General features: G+C 37.9%; 1 pseudogene; it reads right to left on the reverse strand.

Annotated features, from left to right (window-relative positions):
* Positions 1-1549: 1549 nt before the first annotated feature.
* Positions 1550-27743, reverse strand: part of LOC122050188 — a 40282-nt pseudogene continuing 14088 nt past the window's right edge.

Here is a 27743-nt window from a genome sequence, read left to right on the forward strand (position 1 = left end):
GTAAAAAAAACAAAATGTGTCAAATATTATCTACCACAACCGTTTATATCTGTTGTAAAAAAAGTCTACCACAACGGTTTATTTCTGTTATTGAAATTATCTACCACAACGGTTTTAAAACGTTGTTGTATCCTTCGTAGCCAAATTTTGAGCATATATACAACAACGGATAAAAATCGTTGTCAAATGTCTACAAAGACAACGGATTCAAAACCGTTGTCGTAGGGCCATACATTCTACAACACCCTCAGTTACAATGATTTTTTCACCCTACGACAACGGATAATATCCGTTGTCGTTTGCAGTTTTTGTTGTAGTGCCCATTAGGTGGGTATAGGTGGGTATAGTACTCTATAAATAAGAGGCTACGATAGGGACCGAGAGGAGGAATTGGTTTTGGTCTCCCGATAAAATTAAGCATCCCGTGTTCGCCCCGAACACACAACTTAATTTTATCAATGATAATTCATTCCACTAGAGAACTATCATTGAACTACCGCACCAATCCCAAATTACATTTTTGTCTCCTTCTTATTATGAGTGTGTTAATCTCCCTGTGTTTAAGATATCGAATGTCCACTAATTAAGTGAGTTACCGACAACTCATTTAATTAATATCTTAGTCCAAGAATAGTACCACTCAACCTTATCATCATGTCGGACTAAGTCCACCTGCAGAGTTTAACATGATAATCTTTATGAGCTCATCTTGGGGACATTATCATCCTAGATAACTAGGACACAGTTTCCTTCTATAATCAACAACGCACACTATAAGTGATATCATTTCCCAACTTATCGGGCTTATTGATTCATCGAACTAAATCTCACCCATTGATAAATTAAAGAAATAAATATCAAATATATGTGCTTGTTATTATATTAGGATTAAGAGCACACACTTCTATAATACACTATAAGAAAAAAGCTAATAGACAACGCTTTTAAAGCGTTGTCTTTGTGTCTGAAAAAGCGTTGTTAAAGGCACCGTTGTTTAAAGTCTGCTCAACGACAACGCTTTTAAAGCGTTGTCGTTTGTAGCAAAGACAACGCTTTTGCAACGCTTTAAAAGCGTTGTGTATTTTTTGCAAAAACATCATTATTGCAACGCTTTAAAAGCGTTGTCTTTTAAAAATAAAAAAATAAAAAATTATATTTAATTTTTTATTTACAAAATCATTGTTTTTATATTTGCAAAACCATTATGTTTCTTTGACCCTACCATAGAAATGAAATCAACCATAAGTTAACAAAAAGAACAAAGTCATGACACATCAAAACCAGGTACACTATATATAATAGAGATAGATACACAGTGTACATAAAAACTAGGTACATAATTCCCAAAATGATGATACTATTGTCAACATGACGTGACTGTTCAATTTGCACAATGATCTAACATTGTATTTCCTTTGGTCTCTATTGAAGTTACAGATTACAGAATCCTCAAAGAAAATTGTTTGCACATGATTGGCAGACTTTGATTTAGAGCAACTAAATTTGTAACTTTACCAACTTTTGAATGCAACTTGAACTTAAAGTTTCACTAATGTCCATCTGGGTTTCTATTCCAAGATAAGTACGATGGATCTCCAAGGGTCCTGCAAGATCAAGTGAACCAATTTGCATGAGTTGTCACTAGGTAACATCGAAGTTGAAATCAATCGGAGCAACAAGTCTATTAGTTCCAAGTGAAACCTTGTTAACCTGATTTTTGCTTATCAACTATAGAAAAATGTATTCATTGTACTGCGTACCATAAATGCTAACCACGAGCAAGATACTTACCAAGGCTTGAGCAGATAAAGAACCATGAAGGCTACCACAAGAAATATGCAAAGGCTACCGATTGTAAGATATGCAACACCAATGAAACCATTCTTCCTACCTATCCATGAGGTAGTAGAAAGTACCAACCTCTTCTCCCCTTCAAAATTGTAAGTGTTGTAGTTGTTCTCTATTGTCATTGAGATTTGTTCATTGGCTGCAAGGTCTCTCTCAATTCTCCCATAGAATTTTCTAAACTATGGCAAGGCAGCTGTCCTCATCCAAACAATGAGATATTCTTGCTCGCTCAACTGCAAATTTTATTACAATGATTGCTACCAACTTGAATACAACATATGATATAGAAATGAAAGACAAAAAAACACTTACAGCTTGGCACCTCATATGAGACCTCCCTGCTAGAAGTATTTAGGGTAGACATCACTGCCAAATTTGTGATCTGTCACTTTGCCAGGTGATGTTTTTTTTCTTGTTCACCTCGATTACTTTGCTTTGTGTTGCAAATGAGTATGTGTCATTGAACAAACTTACATCTAAATGTAGTAGTTAAATGTGAAAAATAAATACCAATCAACAAGTATAACTCATAAGGGCATTTCATCATACACCTAGTCGACAATATTTAACATGAGTGGTTGAGCATACATACTTTTGATTATTTTCCTTCTCCACCAAATGAACACAGACACGATCAAGAACAAAAGGATGCCCAAAGTTGTAGCAATGACTATGATCTTCACGAACCTCTTAGATTACTTTTCAGAATTTGTTGTTCTGAAACCTTTTGATTCTGATAAAAACAAGAGGAAAGGAGAGATTTTGATGTGTGCTTACAGATGTCAGGAGCTACAACAAGGCTAACAAAAACAAATGAAAATCAACTAAATTAAATAAAACTGTAATTGCCTCTAATTACTACTAAATCTTGTAAGTTGCATAGAAGCAAAAAATAATCAACGCTAAACATGATCGCCAACAGTGAAGCAAGAACAAAATCTATGATGGAAGAGTAACAGAAGGAAATGTATAGTCGGCTTACCCTGTGGTACTTAAGGAGCTCAAGGATGTCAAGGACAATGTCGTTGACGTAGCAGAAGTCGGAGGCCTCGCACTTCTTGGCGTGGTGTAGTCCGCCAGCGCAGTTGATGGCAATGTCGGCATCTTCGCGGTTGATCTTCACGATGGCATCGATGGAGCCGTCAGCGGAGGCCTGGAAGAACTCGAAGAGGCCTTCAAATACAAGACAACCCTCTCCAATGTTGAACCACTTTAGCTGTCGAGTGGATGCAGAGGAGGAGGTGGAGTCGTACGTGAGTTGCCCTTGCGCGGAAACGAGGGCAGCAGTGGCAGGCGAGACGGAGGTGAGAGGGCGTGAGAGGAGGAGTTGGATGGAGAAGGCGAGAGATGAGAAGTTGTGAGAAGGGTTCGGGAGGTTTTCGAAAGATTGGTGGGTGCAAGCGAGTGAAACCTAGGGTTTTTCAACTCCTTACTTAATCCAACGGTTTGTATCATTTTAGATTTAATTTAGATGAGAACTTGATAATAGACAACACTTAAAAAATAGTAATAGACAACACTTTTCAAGAAGTGTTGTCGTTGACCCACAAAAATCACTAAAAGACAACGGTTTTTAAAAAAGCGTTGTCTATCAGTAAGAAAATAAAGAAATAGACAATGCTTTTCACTAAAAGCGTTGTTAAAAGAAAAATGACAACGCTTTTTAAAAAAAGCGTTGTCTTTTAAGTGTTGTAAAAGCCCAATTTTCTTGTAGTGATAACTGGGGTCATTGTTTCTTTATAAAGTCAGTATAATTGAAACGACCTCTAATGGTCCTACTCAATACACTTTAAGTGTACTAGTGTAATTAAATAGTTAAGATAAACTAATTCCTAATTACACTACGACCTTCCAATGGTTTGTTTCTTTCCATTTTGGTTGTGAGCTACTGTTTATAATTTATAAGGTACTGATAACATCATCTTCTGTATGTGACACCACATACCATGTTATCTACAATATAAATTAATTGAACAACTATAAACAAATGTAGATAATTTGACCAAATGTGATTCTTTAAAACAAATGTTTACAAAAGCTTAGGCTTTCAGTATACACTCCAACACTCGTCAGTTGAAGGAGCATGAGAAGAATTACCCAATACCTGATCTAGAGCTAGCTGCCATTATCTTTGCATTGAAGATTTGGCGACATCATCTGTATGGTATTACTTTTGAGATTCTTACTGATCATAAGAGTCTCAAATATATTTTCACACAGAAGGAACTCAATCTCTGACAGAGGAGATGATGGAGTTCCTGAAGGATTATGATTGTACTTTTAGCTACCATCCGGGTAAAGCTAATGTGGTTGCTGATGCACTTAGCAGGAAGTCCAGAGGGACTTTAGCTTGTCACCGAGTTTTAGTCACGGACTTGATTCAGGGATTCTCTGAGTTGGGCCTTGAGGAGCAGGGACGGACAGAGCAGGGTATTCTTGTTACCATGGTTGCTCAATCATTGATCAGGATGAGGATTCGAGAGGCCCAGGCCGGAGATCAGCATTTACAGTTCATTAGCAACCAGATAGCTTTCGGACAGCAGACCGAGTTTACACGAGATGACGAGGGTATTGTTTATTTTCGAGGCAGATTATGTGTACCTCAGTCCCACCCGGTCATGGAGGAGTTACTTCAGGAAGCGCATCGTTCTAGATTTGCTATCCACCCAGGTGGAACTCGTATGTATCATGATTTGCGGCGTTCCTATTGGTGGAACGGTATGAAGAAAGACATCGCGGAGTTCGTAGCTAGATGTCTTGTCTATCAGCAGGTGAAGGTCGAGCACCAGAGACCTGCTGGATTACATTAGAGGATCCCTATCCCAGAGTGGAAGTGGGAGCACATTACTATGGATTTTGTGGTAGGATTGCCTAGGACTCGACGGGGTCATGATGCGATTTGGGTAATCGTTGACCGATTAACCAAATCCACACACTTTTTAGCGATCCGGAAGACTGATTATCTAGATCGATTAGCTGAGTTATACTGTCGAGAGATTATCAGATTGCATGGTGTTCTGTTGAGCATTATATCTGATCGAGACCCACGGTTCACGTCCCGTTTCTGGCAGAGTCTGCTGCAGGCCTTGGGCACACAGCTTCGTTTCAGTACGGCATTCCATCCACAGACAGATGGGCAGTCAGAGCGGACTATACAGACTTTGGAGGATTTGCTGAGATCTTGTGTTATGGACTTTGGGGGTAGCTGGGAGGACCACCTGCCATTGGTGGAGTTCGCCTACAACAACAGCTATCATTCGACTATCCAGATGGCACCGTTTGAAGCGTTGTATGGTAGACCTTGTCGGACACCCACCCTCTGGGAGGAGGTCAGGGAGGATCAGCTGCTAGGATCTCAGAGAGTCCAGCAGGATGCGGAGTTAGTCCGTACTATCAGACGGAGGATGTCAGAGGCTCAGGACCGTCAGAAGAGTTATGCTGATCAGAGACGGAGACCCCTGGAGTTCTCCATTGGTGATCATGTGTTTCTGAGAGTTTCACCCACGAAAGGGGTGAAGCGATTTGGTCTTCGAGGTAAGCTAGCTCCACGATATATTGGGCCATTCCAGATTTTGGAGAGGATTGGAGTAGTAGCTTACCGTCTGGCGCTACCACCATCTCTAGCTGACATTCATGATGTATTCCACGTATCTATGCTGAGGAGATAGGTATCCAATCCAGCACATGTTTTGTCAAATATATCTGTTCCTATTCAGCCTGACGTTACTTACGAGGAGGTTCCGGTACGGATTCTGGACCACAGAGAGCGTCAGCTGCGGAACAAGACGGTCTAGCTGGTTAAAGTCGGATGGCAGCATCATTCTGACGAGGAGGCTACTTGGGAGCTGGAGGATACGATCCGAGCTCGATACCCTCATCTGTTTACTTGAGGTATGTGGGTTAGAGTTCTTTCAGCATTTATACTGTTTGGTTATATTCTAGTGGTTGCTGCTGGATATAGCAAAATTTGGGGACCAAATTTTTATTAGTAGGGGAGGATGTGAGATCTCGGAAAATTTAAATAAATAGGGTTATTTCAGAAATAGCCTTATAGAATTTTTTCGGAATTTTAGAAATTTTCTGGGAATTTTTCGGAGCTCGAACGGAGGGTTTTGAGGGGACGAATCGGCGGGTGCGGATAAAGCCTATTTGGATGCCCGTTAAAATGAGGAAATGTTTTATTATTTAAATTCTTTTATATTTATTTCCTTTATTCCTTTTCTCCTCCCCGAATCGCCGATACCCGAACCATTTTCCCTCTGCCTTCCCCCCGACTCCGAGCTCTCTCTGTTCTCTCTCGCGGCCAAAGCAAGCCGACGATTCCGGCGACTGTCGACCTCGACGGAAATCAGTGGAGTCACCGGAGCTCGACGGTGCCGAGGAAGTCTAAGCCGGATCTGGTCGAGGGGTTCTGCTTCGGCAGGTTTTGTGGTCGATCGCCTCTCCTCTCTGCTCGGCGGTCTCTTTTCCGACACCGGCGACGCCAGGGGAGTGGATCGTTGGCGGCAGAGCACCTCCTTCCACCGTCGTTTCCCAGATCTTGGAGGGGATCGGTTGGATTCGACGCCACTGGACCGATTCGGTGCCAACCCGATCGCCGACGGGGAAGGGACATTTAGGGCTCCGAGGGTAAGTGACCGATCTTTCCTCTTTCTGATCTATGATTGGTGCCCTAGGTTTGTGTCTTCTTCCTCGGTTCTTACTCTTTCTCTTTGATTCTCGGCGATCCCAGGTCAGATCTTGGATTCGTCTTTGTTGTTGCTGATTGAGGGTCAGTAGGTTCGGTACGTTGATTCACACAGATTAGTGCTCTGTTCTGGTGTCATTGTGATTCAATCTAGGAAGGTGAGATTTTGTGAAGGTGATCTTGGATCTCCTCTTCCTTGTTGCTAACTGAGGTCTCGGCTGAAGGAGAGTCTAGTTGGTGTTATGCGTTGCTTGATCAGAGATCACCATTTCATGTTGATATGTGATCTTTGCTTGATTCCTTCTTGATTTAGGTGATCCAGCAGGTTGAGTATTGTGGGGTTTTTGGTTGGTGGTCAGTAGTTGCATCCGGGCAGAGAGGTAGACTCCAGCAGCTCATTCGGTAGGCAACCCTCTTATTGGCTAAGCTTGAGGTATTTTATATTGATTGATACATGATTTAGAGGAATTAGATTTCGTGTGATTGATTAGTTGAATGTAGGTGTGATTACTAGATCATGTGTAGTTTCGAATTAGAATTATGTGTAAGTATTTGATCTTGTTGTAGAACGGTTAATTTAGGTTTATGACTAGATTGATTTAGGTATATTTTGGATTGCATGATTACTAGGTGTAATTAGTTGATACATGATGTGTAGATTTGAATTAGGAGTATTTGGATTACTAGTTGTTGATTATGATTAGATTTATTTACATAGATTTAATCTAATGGAATAATTAGGGTTAAGCAATTAACCCTAGTTAACTATTGGATCTAATCTAAGTTTGGATTGCTAATCAAATTGGTGATTGGGGATTAGGTAACTAACCCTAATCGACCATTAGATTTAAATTGGTAAGTTGTGATTGTGGTGATTAGGGTTTGCCCTAATTTAGTTTTGGGAATTTTATTTAGCTATTTCATTTGAATTTAGCTAAATAAAATATATATATTGCTTGACGCAGGATTCTGATTCGAGACAGGCGTCTCGACGTTGACTTCGGATTTGGATTGTACCTTCTACTTGAGGCGGGTACCCTTTGACTTATCTTTTTGATATTGTCTTAGGATATGTGTAGTTTATATATAATTACTAGTAGTAGATAGTAGATTTATCTCTTCCTTGGATTTAGCTTAGTTGATACCTATCACATGCTCCTACTGTTTGATGGTTTATATTAGTCTGGATTACTTTTATCTTTTGCCATGTGTATATGTGTGTTATGGTTATTTGTAGTGCTTATCTACCCATGATTAGTTGCTGGAGATACTTGTTATATATTGTTGGTTTCATGTTGTTTATATCTCTGTTATATATATGCGTTTACTTTTGGCATCTACGCATATGGAGGAGGATATACTCAGGTATGACATATTGTAGCCGCATGCACCATATTGCATGATTGCATGCTGGGCGATGGACGACTCCATTATTGTTGAGCTCGTCGGCCGGCTACATGAGCCTGCACACAACGTGTTCACTGCATGGGTAGTGGCACAACACTCAGGGTGTGTATGGTAGGTTGCCCGGTAGTGCTCCGCTAGGCCGCTCATGGGTAGCGTGACAGGAGCGTGGTAGCACACCGGGGTCCCTCCCCGTCATTGTATACCAGGAGATGACAGCATTGCACTCCCTCACTATGTTTGAGGTAGGAGGATAGGTGTACTCCGACAGCATCCCGTCCACTCGGTCACTCTTCAGGGGTAGTGACAGCAGAGTGCACGGTTGTCACAGCCCTACCCACTCGGTCTCACCATCGCGTGTGAGACGGCTGAGCATGGCAGTAGGGGTGACCAGGACATGTCATTTGCATCATATGCACAGATTGCATTATTTATGATTGATGCATTTTGGTGATTGCATATGATTGACATGCATACAGGTTATATATGCTTTTGCTCTGACTATTTTTATCTGTGTATATTCACAGTCAGTTGCACAAGCCTCGCAGGTTAGTACAGTTTATTTCAGTTATGCATTTTCTTATCGTTCTTGCTATAGATTGTACTTTATGCCTATTGCTGGTTATCACAGTTTATTTCAGATATGCATACCTGCTATACTGTTAGGAAACTGTACTATAGGTGCTATGGTTTAGGAGGTTGTACCTTAGGCTATTACTGGTAGCTATATGTTGCTGTACATATCTATTGGATTACCTGCTGAGTTCTTTGGACTCACACCGCTATATTTCTACCTTTCAGGTTGATGCCGTCGGGAGATATTCCAGTCGCTAGCCCCTTGTCGCGAGGATTTTTCCTGTTGTCGGGAAATGTTTTGTTTTGCATTTTATGTACTTACGATGTGAGACTATTGTATTGTAGACTTTTGTCGAACATTTGGGTTTGCTACTATTGATTTCCGCTGCAGATATTTTCATTACTTTGTTGATTTGGTTTTCTTCGTTGTAGTGTAGTAGGATGTTTTACATATATCTGTGATGATTTTATATCGTCTTTCTTTTTTATAGATTTTGTTGACAGCCGGAGGCTGTATATTAAACTACGTGGATTGTCTATATAAATTGCGTGGATTGTTTATTTTTTTTGTATTGTATTGTTCCGGCCGTGTGTGGCCGAGGTATAGATATATATGTATACTGAGATTCATATTGTCCGCCGTACAGGGGAGATGCTGCCGAAATTTCTTCTAGCAGGGACTACCTGGGGCGTGACAAAAACCCTAGGGGGCGGTACCCCTAGGTCATAGGGGGTGGTAACCCTATGCGGGAAGTCTTGGCGGGCCGGCGCTTCGGGCAAAATCCTAGGGGGTTGTAACCCTAGGTTAAAATCCTGGTGTCGCGAACCAGGTGGAAGTCTGGATGGGTTGAGGACCAGACATCCAGCATGAAGACCGGAAGCAATGGACGCTGAGCAAAAGTCCAGTCGATCTGGAGGATCGTACTGGCAACAGGTAAAATCTCCTGAGAGGAGTAGGTGAGGACGCGTTCCCCTAACGAGGGAACAGTAGGCGTCGGGTCGACCTATGGTTTCCGGTTGGAAACCCGAAGTCAGACCCGGACAGTCGGGTGACTGTCAAATTCATTATTATACATTATCTTTTTATGTTCTAACTCTGTTTTGTAGGAAACTAACATTTGTGTGCAGGGTTAGTACTGACCGGGATCGGTCGACCGAACCTAGGGATCGGTCGATCGAACCTCCAAGCTACCAGATCGGTTCTCCAGAAGTTGGACCGGGCTCGACCAGGGATCGGTCGACCGAACCTCATGATCGGTTGACCGAACCTAGTATAGGTGGCGTCTTGATCAGGCCGAGGTGAGTGGCTCAGAGGAGACTGATCGGTCGACCGAATGCTGGGATCGGTCGACCGAACGCAGGGATAGAGTTTGACCAGCGGAGCGAGAGGATCAGGCGGATCGGATGGGAGAAGATCGCCTGATCGGTCGATCGAACAGGGGATCGGTCGACCGATCCGTTTCGGGTCAAATCTGATCCCGAGACTTGGGGATCCAGATCAGACTTGCAGAGGCTATAAAAGGAGGCCTCGAGGTGCAGCTTCAACATCAATCTCGAACTGAACACAAACTGTAACGCCCACCCTTCTTACCCAAGGGCGGCGCTACGTTCTTATACTACTTACGTACATGTTTTACTATAACAGCGGAAGAATAAAAACTTTAAAGAATTTAATTTATTAAGCATAATATCACATATTCTGATTTGTTCAAATGTGCATATATTGAACTTATAACTAAAAATATTAATTTGTCCGAATCGTCCTAGCCGAGCCACCACCACACACATCACTATCTGCTCCTCCTGCTGCTCCGTTGTTCATCCAGCTTTCTCTTTTATCTGCGGTACAAGGAAAGTAAGCTATGAGCACTCATGGCTCAGTAAGTTCCTTTCCTACTCACTAAAACCGAGAATCATCGTATATCAAGAATGGATCAACATATCATCGTCTCAACTAATCATAACATAACATATCATTCTATTCAAACATATCATGCATATTTCTTATTCACATATCATTTCATAGAAGCATGAATATCATATCATAAAACAAATAAATCACAAGCATGAGACATACAAGGGCATCATATTCATATCATAATATCACATGACATTATATCATATCATCATATAATTCAAGCACATATGAATGTAGGCAATGCATCGTGAATTTGAAAACTTATACTTAATAGTACTTGAAATTAATATCATCATCATTTGGGATCCCGGTTTGTACCACATACTTAATGCGTAGGTCCAAGGTAGCAAGTCTTGAGCCCTACCATGCATACATACTAGACCCGAGTCTTACTCCATCGACCTAGGGCACTCAAAGGCCCATTACTGACGAGGCCCGAGTCTTACTCCATAGACCCCGGGGCGTTTACGGAGCCCACCCTTGGTACAAACCATAAAAATAACTTATCATGCATAACTATCATATCATGTCCTTAACAATCTTTCATGCATTTATTCTTTTCATTTCTTTTCATTATGTATAGCATTTTCTATGCTATCACATATCATAACATAACTTCATTTCTTTTCATTATGTATAGCATTTTCTATGCTATCACATATCATAACATAACTTCATTTCTTTTCATTATGTATAGCATTTTCTATGCTATAACACATCATGGCATATTTCATAATATAACTTCATTATGCATATCATTTCATAACTAAAGCAATCATGCATTCTAACTTATTATCATATCATTTTCATACAGCATGGCATAGACATATTTAATTTTTTTTCTAGGGTTTCTAGGGCATCTATCCCTTCATGGCCGAACACATAATGATTCATTTAGGTCATACAAACATGTATCACATTCACACATTATCAAGTTTTCATAAGAAGTACTTTTAACCCCTTAGGTTTCATTTCCAAGGCCTCTAGGTCCTTTAAACCTTACTTGGCTGAAATTCATAGAATATAAACTTCCTTTAAGTGGCCTAAAGCATGGGAAACCTAAGTAAATTTCATAGCAAGATTTACTAAGAACATCATACACAAAGTTGGATCATAAACAAGCTAGGACTCTTGTGATCTTACATGTCATAAATCATGTAACTAATTTTCTACATTCCAATTAAACATGAGAGCATTAATCATCTTTCATAACATAATATCACAGAGGTCATTGAGCATATTAGAATTTTGTTTAAGCTTCTCTAAACCATCACCTTACCATGGCCGAAATATTAAGAGTAAGGTTCATGAGTTTCTTTCAACATACAAGTATACAACTCTTAAGAACTTTATATCATGTCATATAAGCATAGTTATTTTAAATTCAAGGTCCTCCTAACCCTAAATTCTTTCTTGGCCGAAACATGAGAGTGGGGTTCTTTTGGTTCCAATCAACTTCCAAGCAAGAAAACCATAGGAAGGTCCTTAGCATTTCATAGAGGGAACCTTGCACTAGTTTGGTTAGACAATAATTTTCCTAACCTATTTACAATATTTTTGATTGAAATTCTAAGGTTACATACACCTCTGATCATGCATCATATATGTATAAAAACATAGGGGAAAACTTTCTTTCAAGGCATAGAAAAAGAATCCGAAAATCACATGAAAGCCTTGTACCGCAGGTGAGGGGAAGCTTACTTTCTTTGCTTAAGTTTCCTAGGTTCGAGAACTTGCTTGTGGACCTTTCTTCTTCTTGCTTGCTTTGCTCGGCACCAATGGAGGAAGCTAGGTCTTTTGGTGGAGAGGGGGAGGAAGAAGAGACTTCTTCCTCTTGTGTTGCTCGGCAACAACAAGAAAGAAAAGAGGGAGAGAGTGAGGAGGAAGAAGAGGTTTCTTCCTCTTGTGTTGCTCGGCAACAAGAAGAAGAAAAGAGGGAGAGAGTGAGTTCTCGGCACCAATGGAGGAGAGGAGGAGAATGAGTTGAGGATGAAGTTGAAGTCACCCCTCCATGCCTATTTATACTAAAGTGAGGGGAGGAAAACTTGACTTGATTCATCCTCCTCATTTACTTCTCCTTTTAATGAGAAAGAATATGCTAGAGAAATGCTTCTTGAGTTTCTCTCTTTTCTTTCTCTTAATTTCTCTCCTTTCTTTCCTTTAATTATAATTCCCATCTCTCCTCTTACAATATTCACTCCTATCACACTTGGTTAACACATGCATGCATCCACAAGAGAACCAAGGATCAAATCCTTCTCCTAACATATTTTTTACTTCTTTTTACTTCCTTTTCCTTTTAAGTAAAAAGAATCCTTTCTTATTCTTAACTACTTAGTCCTTTCTCTTCTTATCAATAATTCTCCTATCCCCTTTGATATCCTATACATGTTCCTTACAAGAGATCCAAGGTTCAATCTCTCTTCTAACATTTTATTTTCTTTTGTACATAATAACTCATATATTACAATATTATGCATTATGCATAAATATTTCATACATATATATGTATGAAATATTTCTTCCTTTTGTCTACATTAATTCCATCCATTATAAATCATGCATAGATGATTTATATTCTCAACTTTATTTTCTTTCATAAAGTTTTAATCATCTAAATCCTTCCCATCTTAATATTCAACTTAGAATATTTACACTACCTTCAAACTCTCATTATCCTTACTTTCTTATCTAGGCTTTCTAGGGGTGTTACACAAACAGAAGAACCCGTGCTACTCCAAATGCTTCGACTACACTCTGCTGCTCCGACGATTGGCGACCAGTTTTCATCTTCTATAAATTGTCGGTATATTATTTATATTTTCAGCACTTGTATTTAAAGTTCTAAAAGATTTTACGCGATATAGTTGTTGCCCATGGAAAGCGATCACGGATCGCGGGCCTTCGAGTAGGAGTCTACCTAGGCTCCGAACGAAGTAAATCTTTCATGTCTTCTGTGATTCTATTCCGCTGCTTTTATTACTCGTACGATTTTACGACTCTGAAAAACTTGAAATAGCCACGAGCACTATACACCCCCCTCTAGCGCGTCTCGATCCAACAATTGGTATTAGAGCGGGGTCGCTTTGAATTGGTGCAACCACCATTCAAGCATTTTACGCCTTTCATTTTTTTTCCCTCCAAAACTGTTTTTGAAAAATTAATTTTCATCTTTTCACCATTGGTTGGAATTAGCGAAATATTGTGTTTTCAAAAATTTGTAGTAATATTTTTTTAATATTATTTTAATAATTTTTTAATTATTTTTCCTCAAAATTCCTGAATTACTATTTTTATTTCTCTCCCGCACTACTAATCCAAGACTAAGTCTTGGAACAAGTTTTACTGTGTTTATTTTACAAGATTGCCTTCTCTTAAATGGCCCTTCAAGAAGGCTCTAGCACTACCCGCCCCCTGCTCTTCTCCGGTGAAGACTTTGCTTATTGGAAGAACCGGATGATCTACCATCTCAAGACGCAAGTCGAGATGTGGATCATCATCCAGACCGGTCTTGAACTTCCACGTGACGGCAACAGAGAGCTGGTTTCATGTGTCAATTGGGACACCAGCATAATGAAGAAGGTCGAAGCTGATGCCAAAGCAACCTGTATGCTGCAATGCGGGTTGACAAAAGAAGAACTGAATAGAGTCGGACCGTTTTCAAGTGCAAAGGAGCTGTGGAACAAACTAATCGAACTACACGAGGGCACCTCCGACGCTAAAGTAAGTAAGCGGGATTTAATACTAAATAAATTGTATAATATTAAAATGCAGGAAGGTGAGACGACGAACCAGCTTCACGCACGCATCCAGGACCTACTCAACGGGCTTCATGCGATTGGCCAAAAGGTGGAAAACCGCAACGTAATAAGGTACGCGCTAAGCGCTTTTCCGAGGAACACTTTATGGGCATCCATGGTTGATGCTTACAAAGTTTCCAAGGATTTATCTTCAATAAAACTAGATGAACTATTTTCCGAATTATAATTGCATGAGCAGACTAATGCACGCCCGGTCGAGAAAAGTGTTGCTTTGGTTGCAGGTACCAGCAGAACGCGCAAACCGACGTCAAGGCGCAAATTCAAACCCGAGCCCAAAGATGAATCCGACACAGAGGACGAAGACGAAGTCATTTCCGAACTGATAAAACTCGTGCGGAAAATATGCAAGTCAAAAAAGGTGACTCAAATGAACACGAAGGACAAGACTGGAGTCACCTGTTACGGCTGCAACCAAAAGGGGCACTACAAGCCGGATTGTCCAAACAAGAAGCTACGAAGAAAGAAAGTATTGAAGGCAACCTGGTTCGAGTCGTTAGACGAATCCGAGACTGACAAGGAGGAAGAACCGACGAGCTTTCTCGCGTTACCAGTGCAGGCTAACATAATTGACGAAACTGAGTCCGAACTCGAGTCCGAAGCCGAGAGCGAGTCAGAAACAGAGTCCGAGCGAAGCCACGGATCCACATCCGTTTCCGAAGGCCAGATCTCCACTGTAAGTTCTTTACTCACTGAAACTCAAATAGATGAATTAAAGAATTTAATTCCTTATTTGCTTAAAAAGTTGGCTAAATCCAACATCCGGGTTAAGTCGCTCCAAAAGGAAGTAATAACCCTTAAGGAGGCGACTAACTCGAGTTCTTTAACTGAGTCAGTTCAAGTTAGAAGTTCAACTCAAGTCCAACACTTGAGGAAGAAAATTCCAATTTGAAAACTCAAATTAAAGAACTCAAGGATACGTTAGAACGGTTCACATTGGGTTCCAAGAATTTGGATCTGATTCTTGGAAAACAGCGAGCCGTCTACAACAAATCCGGACTCGGATTTAAAACAAAAAGAAAATACAAATCATATCTGTCCTTATTTAATAGAAATAATAAAAACGTAAAACAAGCATGGGTCCCCAAGTCAAACTTGGTTAATCAAGTCGGACTTGGACTATATTGGGTCCCCAAGGATCAGATCCATTACCTTGATAGACCCTATCGAGGCTATGATCCAGGGGGAGCAAATAGAAAGACCATCTTTACCAATAGATAGATTGATGCTTGTTTATTTATTTTCCTTTACATTATGCATGTTTAGATTTAGGATAGTTTAAGGACCTAGGCATAGTTTACACTTGCTAGTTAAACCTGGAGGTTTCAAAAAGAAAAATAAATATGTAATTTCTTTGAGCGGTTCTGTCTAGAAAGTGGTGGATGCTCCCATACCCAAGAAGGCCTAGTGCCTCGCCATTGACCTGGGAACCAATCATAGAAATATGTATTTAATTGACTAATTGGAAAACCTAAGTTTAACTCAAATGTAAATTAATCCTTAGATATAACCTAAATCAAGATAACCATCTCAGAAAATTACTTTAGATTACCTGATTGACAACGTAAAATCGGGTGAGATGCATCTAGGTTTAATCCAAATTATTCTAATTATTCAAATTAATCTAAATTAACCAAATTAATTCAAATTAATTAACTTAGATAAATTAATGCAGCTCACACATAAAAATCATTTTATTAAATTTTAAATTCCTTAAAAAATTATTTCAAAACCCCATTTTAAATCTTAAAAAAAAATTATTTGAAAAATACTTTAAAAATTATTTGAAAATCAATTTCAAAATTATTTGGAAAATACTTTAAAAATTATTTGAAATTCAATTTCAAAATTATTTGAAAATACTTTAAAATTTATTTGAAAATCAATTTCAAAATTATTTGAAAATACTTTAAAAATTATTTGAAAATCAATTTCAAAATTATTTGAAAAATACATTAAAAATTATTTGAAAATCAATTTCAAAATTATTTGACAAATAATTTAAAAATTATTTGAAAATCAATTTCAAAATTATTTGAAAAATACTTTAAAAATTATTTGAAAATCACTTTCAAAATTATTTGAAAAATACATTAAAAATTATTTGAAAATCAATTTCAAAATTATTTGAAAAATACTTTAAAAATTATTTGAAAATCACTTCAAAATTATTTGAAAATCAATTTCAAAATTATTTGAAAATACTTTAAAAATTATTTGAAAATCAATTTCAAAATTATTGAAAAATACTTTAATTTGAAAATCAATTTCAAAATTATTTGAAAAATACTTTAAAAATTATTTGAAAATCAATTTCAAAATTATTTTAAAATACTTTAAAAATTATTTGAAAATAAATTTCAAAATTATTTGAAAATACTATAAAAATTATTTGAAAAATACTTTCAAAGTTATTTGAAAAATACTTTCAAAATTATTTGAAAAATACTTCAAAATTATTTGAAAAATTATTCAAAATCCTTTGAAAAACATTTGAAAAACTTATTAAAAATACTTTGAAAATCTTTGAAAAATCTTTCCAAAATACTTTGAAAATTGTTTCTCAAACTTAGAGTTTTAAAGAATTTTTTTTTAAAAGAAACACTTTGACTTTACAAAAAAAAAACTAATTTAAAAAGCTAAGTGTTCACATCAATACTCATTTTTTTTTCCTCTCATCTTTATTTTGATATATGGCAAAGGTAGAGAGTATAAGGAAATTCAAAGAAATTAAAAGGAAATTATAGAAAACTCAAAAATTCAAAATTATGTTAAGGGGGAGCTTCCATTAAGGGGGAGCCATAATGTGCTTAAGTTTTGTCTATGCCTGTATGTTAGGATGTATACTAAAAGCCTAGCTTTTGGTATAAACATTTATCTAGAAATAAGAATCACATTGGTCAAATGTCTACATTTATGATAAATGTAGTTGTTCAAATTAATTTATATTGTAGATAACATGGTGTGTGGTGTCACACACAGAATATCATGTTATCGGTTTCTTATAAATTATAAACAGTAGCTTACGACCAAGATTGAAAGGAACAAACCATTGGAAGGTCGTAGTGTAATTAGGTATTAGTTTATCTTAACTATATAATTACACTAGTACACTTAGAGTGTATTGAGTAGGACTATTAGAGGTCGTTTCTTTTATACTGACTTTATAAAGAAACAATGACCTTAGTTATTATGGAAGTGTGTGCTCTTAATCCTAATATAATAACAAGCACATATATTTGATATTTATTTCTTTAATTTATCAATGGGTGAGATTTAATTCGATGAATCAATAAGCCCGATAAGTTGGGAAATGATATCACTTATAGTGTGTGTTGTTGATTATAGAAGGAAACTATGTCCTAGAGATACTAGGTTGATAATGTCCCCAAGATGAGCTCCTAAAGATTGTCATGTTAAACCCTGTAGGTGGACTTAGTCCGACATGATGATAAGGTTGAGTGGTACTATTCTTGGACTAAGATATTAATTAAATGAGTTGTCAGTAACTCACTTAATTAGTGGACATTCGATATCTTAAACACAGGGAGACTAACACACTCATAATAAGAAGGAGCCCAAAAATGTAATTTGGGATTGGTGCGGTATTTCAATGATAGTTCTCTAGTGGAATGAATTATCATTGATAAAATTAAGTTGTGTGTTTGGGGCGAACACGGGATGCTTAATTTTATCGGGAGACCCAAACCAATTCCTCCTCTTGGTCCCTATCGTAGCCTCTTAATTATAGAGTACTATACCCACCTATACCCACCTTCATACCCATGATAAGGGGGTCGGCCAAGCTAGCTTGTGGTTCAAGCTAGGGCCGGCCAAGCCTTGATTCATGGGTGGCCGGCCCAAGCTTGAACACAAACTTAGGTGGCCGGCCCCCATTAAATTAAAAGGAATTTTAATTTTTATTTTTCTCATGTGAAAGATATAATATATTGGAGAGAATTAAAATTAAAATATCTCTTTTAAAAAGAATCTACAAAAGATTAAAGGAGAGAGAATGAATCTCTTTCCTTATTTGTAGATTGAAGAGATATTTTGTTTTCTCATTAAAATTATTCACATGATAAAAATTCAAATTATGGAAATTCTTTTTAATCAACCATGAAGGGATTATTATGAAAAATTTTATTTTAAAATTTTTTCCGGAAGCAAATTAGGAAACTTTAATTTTTCTTGGCGAAAAATTTCCTAAATTGCTCCCCATTGATGTGGCCGGCCATGACATGATGATTGGGGAAATTTTATTTTATTTTTCTCAATTAAATCATGTCAAGGAAATTAAGGAAATTTTATTGTAATTAAATTTCCTAATTTGCCAAGGCCAAGGAATATAAAAGAAGGGGTAAGGGTGCCTTCATGAAAAGAACCTCTTATTATTTTCTCTTCTCGTTTCCTTGGTGATTGTGGCCGGCCAACATCCTTTCCTTCTCTTCCTCTTGTGGTGGCCGAATCCTTCATCTCCCTTGGAGTTCTTGTGGTGGTCGGATACTACTCGGAGAGGAAGAAGAAGAAGGAGAGAAAGCTTTCATCTCTTGGAGCATGGTGGTGGTGGCCGACCAACCTCTCTTCCCCTCTTCTTCTTTGTGGTGGCCGAACCTTTCTCTTGGCTTGGAGCTTTTGTGGTGGCCGGATACTACTTGGAGAAGAAGAAGAAGAAGGAGAGAAAGCTAGTATCTCTTGGAGCTTGGTTGGTGTTTTAATCTTCATCCTTGGTGAAGCTTCCTTGTTGTGGCCGAACCTAGCTAGGAGGAGAAGAAGGTGGTTGGTGGTTTCTCATCTCGGAAGATCGTTGCCCACACAACGTCCGAGGTTAGAAGAGGAATACGATAGAAGATCAAGAGGTCTTTCTAGAAGGTATAACTAGTAGTTTTTTCTTTTTCCGCATCATACTAGTTATTTATGGAAATAATACCAAATACAAGAGGCTTACGATTTTAGTATTTCGAATTTATTTTCGATGTAGTGTTCTTAAGTTTTATTTTCCCTTGTGATTTGATTATTCTTTTCGGTTAACCTAAAGTTATTTTAGGAAATTAAATATTAACTTTCTATAAAAGGTTTTGTCTAGTCGGTGGTGGTTGCTCCCATATCCAAGAAGGCCATGTGCCTCGCCACGTCAGTACTGGGAACTAATTATGGAAATTAATATTTAATGGAATTAATAACTTAAGGTGATTTGGGTCGAACGTGTTAAGTTCCGCAGGAGATCCAAGTCTAAACCTAAAAGAACAAATAGATTAAGTTTTGGATCAAACGTGTTAAGTTTCGCAGGCGATCCAAAATTTAATTTAAAAGAACACATGGTATCTAGGAAAAGGTTCAGACCTTTGTACAAAATTTTTGTACAGTGGAACCTCTAGGTTTTCCGAGTAGCAACGAACAATTGGTATCAGAGCTAGGGTTTGCCTCTGTGTATTTGGTATTTAGGATAATTATGCACATGTCATACATAATTTAGGCAGGATAATAGTAGGATGTGCTAACTCTTTGGATGCAGGATCCAACTATTATGGCTTTTAGTTATTATGTGTGTGATTGGACCCTTGGACATATCAAGGGCATTTATATGTGTGTGCATGATTGTATTATAAAATACAGCAGGAGCTGTATTTAGTTTTATTAGGATTTTATTTTTTGATCTAGTTACATGTACATTCTTTTTATGGAATATAGGATCGATGGATGTAAATTTATTTTATGTTCGATCTAGTCTACATGTACATTCCTTCGAGGAATATAGGATCGGAAAATGTAAAGTTCTATATATGTCGCGGATCGAATCTTGCAAGGCGTGGAACCTTTTGAGGACCAGAGGCACAGCGGAACAAGGAGCAAGATGGATGCGACAACTAGTCCCGGTGGCGGTGGCCAAAGATGGCAGCAGCTAGGGTTGGCGACACACGGAGGACAACAATAGATAAAAGCCATAATAGTTGAAAATTAGTTTTTCTATTTATTGCTTTTTATGCTGTGTTGTGTGTGCTTGTTAGTATGTATGTTAGGTAGACTAGCATAGGCAAAATTCCTCACTTTAAATAACTAAGTGGGAGAGGGATTTATTTTAAATAAATTCCACGGTCTCCATTACTGGTTTATAAGTGATGCAACTAGCTTACGCGTTGGCTCTGAGTGCCTTCCTCCATAACGGATGAGCTTGCTTGCGGATCACTAGATTAAACTTCCATTTGGATGACTATAGGAAGTTAATTAAGAGCGTGTGATCTTCCCCAACGGAAGGGGCATAGTCTTATTAATGGACTTAGTGTCAAGTAATGGTATATACTTAGGCACGTCTAATAGTATCCTCCCCATCGGAGTCACTGCTATTATTTGTGTGACCGAAGAAAATCAACTATTAATTTGTCAAATAACTAGGTTGACAAGATAATAAAATTAATGGGTTAAAACCTCTCTTACAAATGATTGATTTTGTATATGTCCACACTAACGTGGCATACAAAATTAACGGTGTTTGAGATAATTTTATTTGTCATAAAGTTAGGTTGACAAGATAATTAATGGGTAAAACCCTCCTCTTACAAATGTTGATTTTGTATACGTCCACACTAACGTGACATGCAAAATTCACGGTGTTTTGAGGTGTTGGTAAATTTAAATAGTATTGTTAGAGGAATCAATATTATTTTAAATTTAGAGTCTTGACCAAATATTTGATCAAAGATAGACCAACTATTAATTTTATTTGTCATAGGTTGACAAGATAATAAAATTAATAGATAAAATCTCCTTTAGAATTTGTATACGTCCACACTATCGTGGCATACAAAATTCATAGGGATTTTGAGATGTTGGTCTTGACCAAATATTTTTGTGATTCTTAGGATTTAAAATGTTTGTCAATCCCCTAGTTGTCATACTATAGAAAAGACTTAGTAGTCCCAATTGTAATGATTGGAAATAGAACTTGGACATTAAGGTAGACTGTCTTCTTAGAACTAAGAACAATATAGGTGTATTTAATTCATTAGTTGAAATATGTTTAATGGTGTTATCTACCAGAACCTGGAGTGTAGATACAGAAGCCATTAATCATGTCTGCAATTCATTGCAGGGGTTCCAGGAAACCTGACAAATATATGAAAGAAAATCACTGTCCACATGGGCACTGCTGTAAAAGTGGTAGCTGTTGCAGTGGGAGATGTTTATCTTTTGATAAGAATAAAACATGGATTTTTGAGTAATTGTCTTTACGTACCAAGTTTAGAAAGAACTAGTTTTCAGTTTCTAAACTATTCAAAGAACTTGATATTCTGCCTCTTTTAATAACAAAGTTGTTATTAAGAAAAAGAGGGAAGTTATCTGTTCTGGAATGTTGGTTGGCAATTTATAAATCCAATAACTCACACGATGCAACAAATGGAAATTAGTAACACATCTTCTAACTTTAAGAGAAAGCAACCTTCAAGGCAACCTTCAAGAAATGAACCAATTATATCTTTGGCATCTAAAGCTAGGTTATATTAACTTGAGTAGGATTCAAAGGATAATGATCAATGAACTCTTGGGTTCATTGGTAGTGGAAATCTTTCCAACCTGCGAGTCTTACTTGGAAGGAAAAATAACCAAGAAGCTTTTAAGTCTAAGGGGTTTGGAGCCAAAGATATATAGGAATTGGTTCATTCTGATTTGTGTGATCCTATGACTATCCAGACAATAGGTAGTTTCAAATATTTCATCTATTTAATAGACAACTATTTGAGATACGGATACATTTACTTGATGTGCCACAAGTCTAAGTGCTTTGATTAGTTCAAAGAGTACAAGGCTGATGTGGAGAAACGTCAAAGTAAAAGTATCAAGACACTACGGTGAGATCGTAGTGGCAAGTACCTCTTGGAAGAATTTAGGAGTCACTTATCGGAAGTAGGGATTCAATCCCAACTAACTGCACCTGCTACACCCCAACAGAATGGTGTAGAAAAAGGAAGGTATAGGACTCTTATGGAAATAAGTAGATTGATGATGAGTTATTACCAAATTCATTTTAAGGGTAAACTCTGGAAACGAAAGTGAACATAGTACCTTCCAAAGTCAGAACTCTCCACTCATATAGAATTGCTGAATAGACGTACGCCTATTTTGAAGCATATTCAGATTTGGGTAGTCCAGCACATATGCTGAAGAGAGATAATGATAAGTTGGGTAGGAATTCACTTGATTGTGGGTTATCCTAGAGAAATGAAAGTAGGTTTATAGTCTTAAAAATCAGAAGATCATTGTTAGCATCAATGACCGATTTTTAGAAAAGGACTATGTAATAAACCACGTACCCATAAATAAATTTGTTCTTAAAGAAATAATAAAGGACATGTCTAATCTAGTACCAACTGTACAAGATGAGATATCACAAGGAAACTGCAACACGTATCACAAATGATACACAATTGCAGAAACTGCCTCGTCGTAGTGGGAGGGTTGTTAGGCAACCTAAAAAGATTCATGTTTTGGGAGAGTTTTTGGACTCGATCCCTGGAGGACATGAACCTGATCTCCGGATATATGACGAAGCACTCCAAGATAAAGATGCAGCATCTTGGCAAAGAGTAATGAATAAAAGAATTAGAATATATGTATTCTAATAAAATCTGGAAGCTTGTAGAATCACCAAATGGTGTAAAAGCCTTTGGGTGTAAAAAGGTCTATAATAGGCAAAGAGGGATAGACAGGAAGGTAGAAACTTTCAAAGCAAGGCTTGATGAAAAAGGAAACTTTTTCACTGGTAGCCATGCTTAAGTCTATCCGGATTCTTTTATCTATTTGGCAAGTGGATGTCAAGAAAGCATTCCTTAATGGAAGTCTTGAAGAAAGCATCCATATAAAGCAACCAGAAGGGTTCATTACAAAGGGTTAAAAGCATCTTGTGTGCAAGCTTAATCAGTCTATGGACTGAGGCAAAGCTTCAAGGTCTTGGAACATCCGGTTTGTCAAAGTAAATCCAGACCTATGGATTTATTTAGTAACTGGATAACTCTTGTGTATACAAAAGGTGTGATGGAAACGTGGTGGTATTTTTTTGTACTATACGTAGATAACATTTTTGGTAGTTAGAAATAATATCAAAATGTTGTCAGAAGTAAAGGTATGGTTGTCCAAACAATTTGATATAAAGGACTTGGGAGAATGTATATATTCTTGAGATCAAAGTAATAAGGGATCGCAAGAAAAGAATATTTTTTACTTATCCCAAGCTTCATATATCAGAAAAATCCTTGCTCGTTTTAAGCATGCAGAACTCTAAGAAAGGTTTCTTACCTTTTAGGCATGGAGTAGCTTTATCTAAAGAGATGTCTCCGAAGACATTAAAAGAGATAAAGGACATGAAGGCAGTTCCTTATGCTTCGGCTCTGGGAAGCCTAATGTATGCAATGCTGTGTACGAGATAGGATATCTGTTTTGCCGTGGGCATGGTTAGCAGATATCAAAGTAACCCTAGACAAGAACATTAGTCTGCAGTAAAGTATATATTGAAGTACCTTAGAGGCACTAGAGAATTATATGCTAGTTTACAAGGCAGCTATTTTGGTCCCTTTGGGTTGCATGAATTTTGACTTCCAATCGGATAAGGACAATAATAAGTTAACCTCGGGGTTTTGTGTTTACTTTAGGAGGTAAAGTCATAACTATGGAAGAGTGATAAACATTTGTGTTTTTCTGGACTCCACCATAGAAGCTTAGTATATGGCAAACCTCTAAGGTATCCATAAAAGCTGAATGACTCAATAACCTCAAGATAGACTTAGATATGATTTCTAGTTTGTCCAAAAATTATTACAATTTATTGCAATAATATTGGTCCAGTAGCAAACTCGAAGAAACCATAAGTCTATAAGGCAAGTAAACACAATAGAGCGCAAGTACCACCCAATACGAGAAATCGTATAAACGAGGAGAAGTTGTTGTCGCCTAGATTGCATCAGGTAATGATCTATAGATCCTTTCACTAAGGTCCTTAAGGCAAGAGCTTTTGATGGGCATATTGAAGGGTTAGGAATCAGATGTATGGCAGCAGATATAGCAGCTTAGTCTTTTAGTATAAGTGGGAGATTGTTAGGATGTATACTAAAAGCCTAGCTTTTGGTATAAACATTTATCTAGAAATAAGAATCACATTGGTCAAATGTCTACATTTATGATAAATGTAGTTGTTCAAATTAATTTATATTGTAGATAACATGGTGTGTGTGTCACACATAGAAGATCATGTTATCGGTTTCTTATAAATTATAAATAGTAGCTCACGACCAAGATGGAAAGGAACAAACCATTGGAAGGTCGTAGTGTAATTAGGTATTAGTTTATCTTAACTATATAATTACACTAGTACACTTAGAGTGTATTGAGTAGGACTATTAGAGGTCGTTTCTTTTATACTGACTTTATAAAGAAACAATGACCTCAGTTATTATGGAAGTGTGTGCTCTTAATCCTAATATAATAACAAGCACATATATTTGATATTTATTTCTTTAATTTATCAATGGGTGAGATTTAGTTCGATGAATCAATAAACCCGATAAGTTGGGAAATGATATCACTTATAGTGTGTGTTGTTGATTATAGAAGGAAACTGTGTCCTAGAGATACTAGGTTGATAATATCCCCAAGATGAGCTCATAAAGATTATCATGTTAAACCCTGCAGGTGGACTTAGTCCGAGATGATGATAAGGTTGAGTGGTACTATTCTTGGACTAAGATATTAATTAAATGAGTTGTCAGTAACTCACTTAATTAGTGGACATTCGATATCTTAAACACAGGGAGACTAACACACTCATAATAAGAAGGAGCCCAAAAATATAATTTGGGATTGGTGCGGTAGTTCAATGATAGTTCTCTAGTGGAATGAATTATCATTGATAAAATTAAGTTGTGTGTTCGGGGCGAACACGGGATGCTTAATTTTATCGGGAGACCAAAACCAATTCCTCCTCTCGGTCCCTATCGTAGCCTCTTAATTATAGAGTACTATACCCACCTGTACCCACCTTCATACCCATGATAAGGGGGTCGGCCAAGCTAGCTTGTGGTTCAAGCTAGGGCCGGCCAAGCCTTGATTCATGGGTGGCCGGCCCTAGCTTGAACCCAAGCTTAGGTGGCCGGCCCCCATTAAATTAAAAGGAATTTTAATTTTTATTTTTCTCATGTGAAAGATATAATTTATTGGAGAGAATTAAAATTAAAATATCTCTTTTAAAAAGAATCTACAAAAGATTAAAGGAGAGAGAATGAATCTCTTTCCTTATTTGTAGATTGAAGAGATATTTTGTTTTCTCTTTAAAATTATTCACATGGTAAAAATTCAAATTATGGAAATTCTTTTTAATCAATCATGAAGGGATTATTATGAAAAATTTTATTTTAAAATTTTTTCCGGAAGCAAATTAGGAAACTTTAATTTTTCTTGGCGAAAAATTTCCTAAATTGCTCCCCATTGATGTGGCCGGCCATGACATGATGATTGGGGAAATTTTATTTTATTTTTCTCAATTAAATCATATCAAGGAAATTAAGGAAATTTTATTTTAATTAAATTTCCTAATTTGCCAAGGCCAAGGAATATAAAAGAAGGGGTAAGGGTGCCTTCATGAAAAGAACCTCTTATTATTTTCTCTTCTTGTTTCCTTGGTGATTGTGGCCGGCCAACATCCTTTCCTTCTCTTCCTCTTGTGGTGGATGAATCCTTCATCTCCCTTGGAGTTCTTGTGGTGGCCGGATACTACTCGGAGAGGAAGAAGAAGAAGGAGAGAAAGCTTTCATCCCTTGGAGCATGGTGGTGGTGGTCGGCCAACCTCTCTTCCCCTCTTCTTCTTTGTGGTGGCCGAACCTTTCTCTTGGCTTGGAGCTTTTGTGGTGGCCGGATACTACTTGGAGAAGAAGAAGAAGAAGGAGAGAAAGCTAGTATCTCTTGGAGCTTGGTTGGTGTTTTAATCTTCATCCTTGGTGAAGCTTCCTTGTTGTGGCCGAACCTAGCTAGGAGGAGAAGAAGGTGGTTGGTGGTTTCTCATCTCGGAAGATCGTTGCCCACACAACGTCCGAGGTTAGAAGAGGAATACGGTAGAAGATCAAGAGGTCTTTCTAGAAGGTATAACTAGTAGTTTTTTCTTTTTCCGCATCATACTAGTTATTTATGGAAATAATACCAAATACAAGAGGCATACGATTTTAGTATTTCGAATTTATTTTCGATGTAGTGTTCTTAAGTTTTATTTTCCCTTGTGATTTGATTATTCTTTTCGGTTAACCTAAATTTATTTTAGGAAATTAAATATTAACTTTCTATAAAAGGTTTTGTCTAGTCGGTGGTGGTTGCTCCCATATCCAAGAAGGCCATGTGTCTCCTCACGTCAGTACTGGGAACCAATTATGGAAATTAATATTTTATGTATTAATAACTTAAGGTGATTTGGGTCGAACGTGTTAAGTTCCGCAGGAGATCCAAGTCTAAACCAAAAAGAACAAATAGATTAAGTTTTGGATCAAACATGTTAAGTTCCGCAAGCGATCCAAAATTTAATTTAAAAGAACACATGGTATCTAGGAAAAGGTTCAGACCTTTGTACAAAATTTTTGTACAGTGGAACCTCTAGGTTTTCCGAGTAGCAACCAACACTGTACTCATTTCTGTTTTCCCTTATTGCATTTTACTTAACTTTGAATTTCGGTTGCCATAATCAAAAAGGGGGAGATTGTTGGTGCAGAAAGCATCCAACGATCGAACCTTAGTTTTGATAATGGCAAAGAGATTCAAAGTTAAGTTTAATTGTTATCTAACGTACTTAATTGAGTGTTTCAAGAAAGTCCTAACTACGGTTAGGCAGGTGAAAACCCTAGGGGATGGTAACCCTAGGTGAAGAAAAGTCCTAGCTGCGGTTAAGCAAAGGGAAAACCCTAGGGGCGGTAACCCTAGGTCATAGAGGGTGGTAACCCTATGCGGGAAGTCTTGATGGGCCGGAGCTTTGGGCAAAATCCTAGGGGGTGGTAACCCTAGGTTAAAATCCTGGTGTTGTGAACCAGGTGGAAGTCTGGATGGGTTGAGGACCGGACATCCAGCATGAAGACCGGAAGCAATGGACGCTAAGCAAAAGTCCAGTCGATCTGGAGGATCGTACTGGCAACAGGTAAAATCTCCTTAGAGGAGTAGGTGAGGACGCGTTCCCCTGACGAGGGAACAGTAGGCGTCGGGTCGACCTAGAGTTTCCGGTTGGAAACCAGAAGTCAGACCCGGACAGTCGGGTGACTGTCAAATTCATTTATATACATTATCTTTTTGTGTTCTAACTCTGTTTTGCAGGAAACTAACATTTGTGTGCAGGGTTAGTACTGACCGGGATCGGTCGACTGAACCTAGGGATCGGTCGACCGAACCTCCAAGCTACCTGATCAGTTCACCAGAAGTTGGACCGGGCTCGACCAGGGATCGGTCGATTGAACCTCAGGATCGGTCGACCAAA

This window comes from Zingiber officinale, chromosome 3A (assembly GCF_018446385.1).
Source record: "Zingiber officinale cultivar Zhangliang chromosome 3A, Zo_v1.1, whole genome shotgun sequence".
Classification (NCBI taxonomy): domain Eukaryota; kingdom Viridiplantae; phylum Streptophyta; class Magnoliopsida; order Zingiberales; family Zingiberaceae; genus Zingiber; species Zingiber officinale.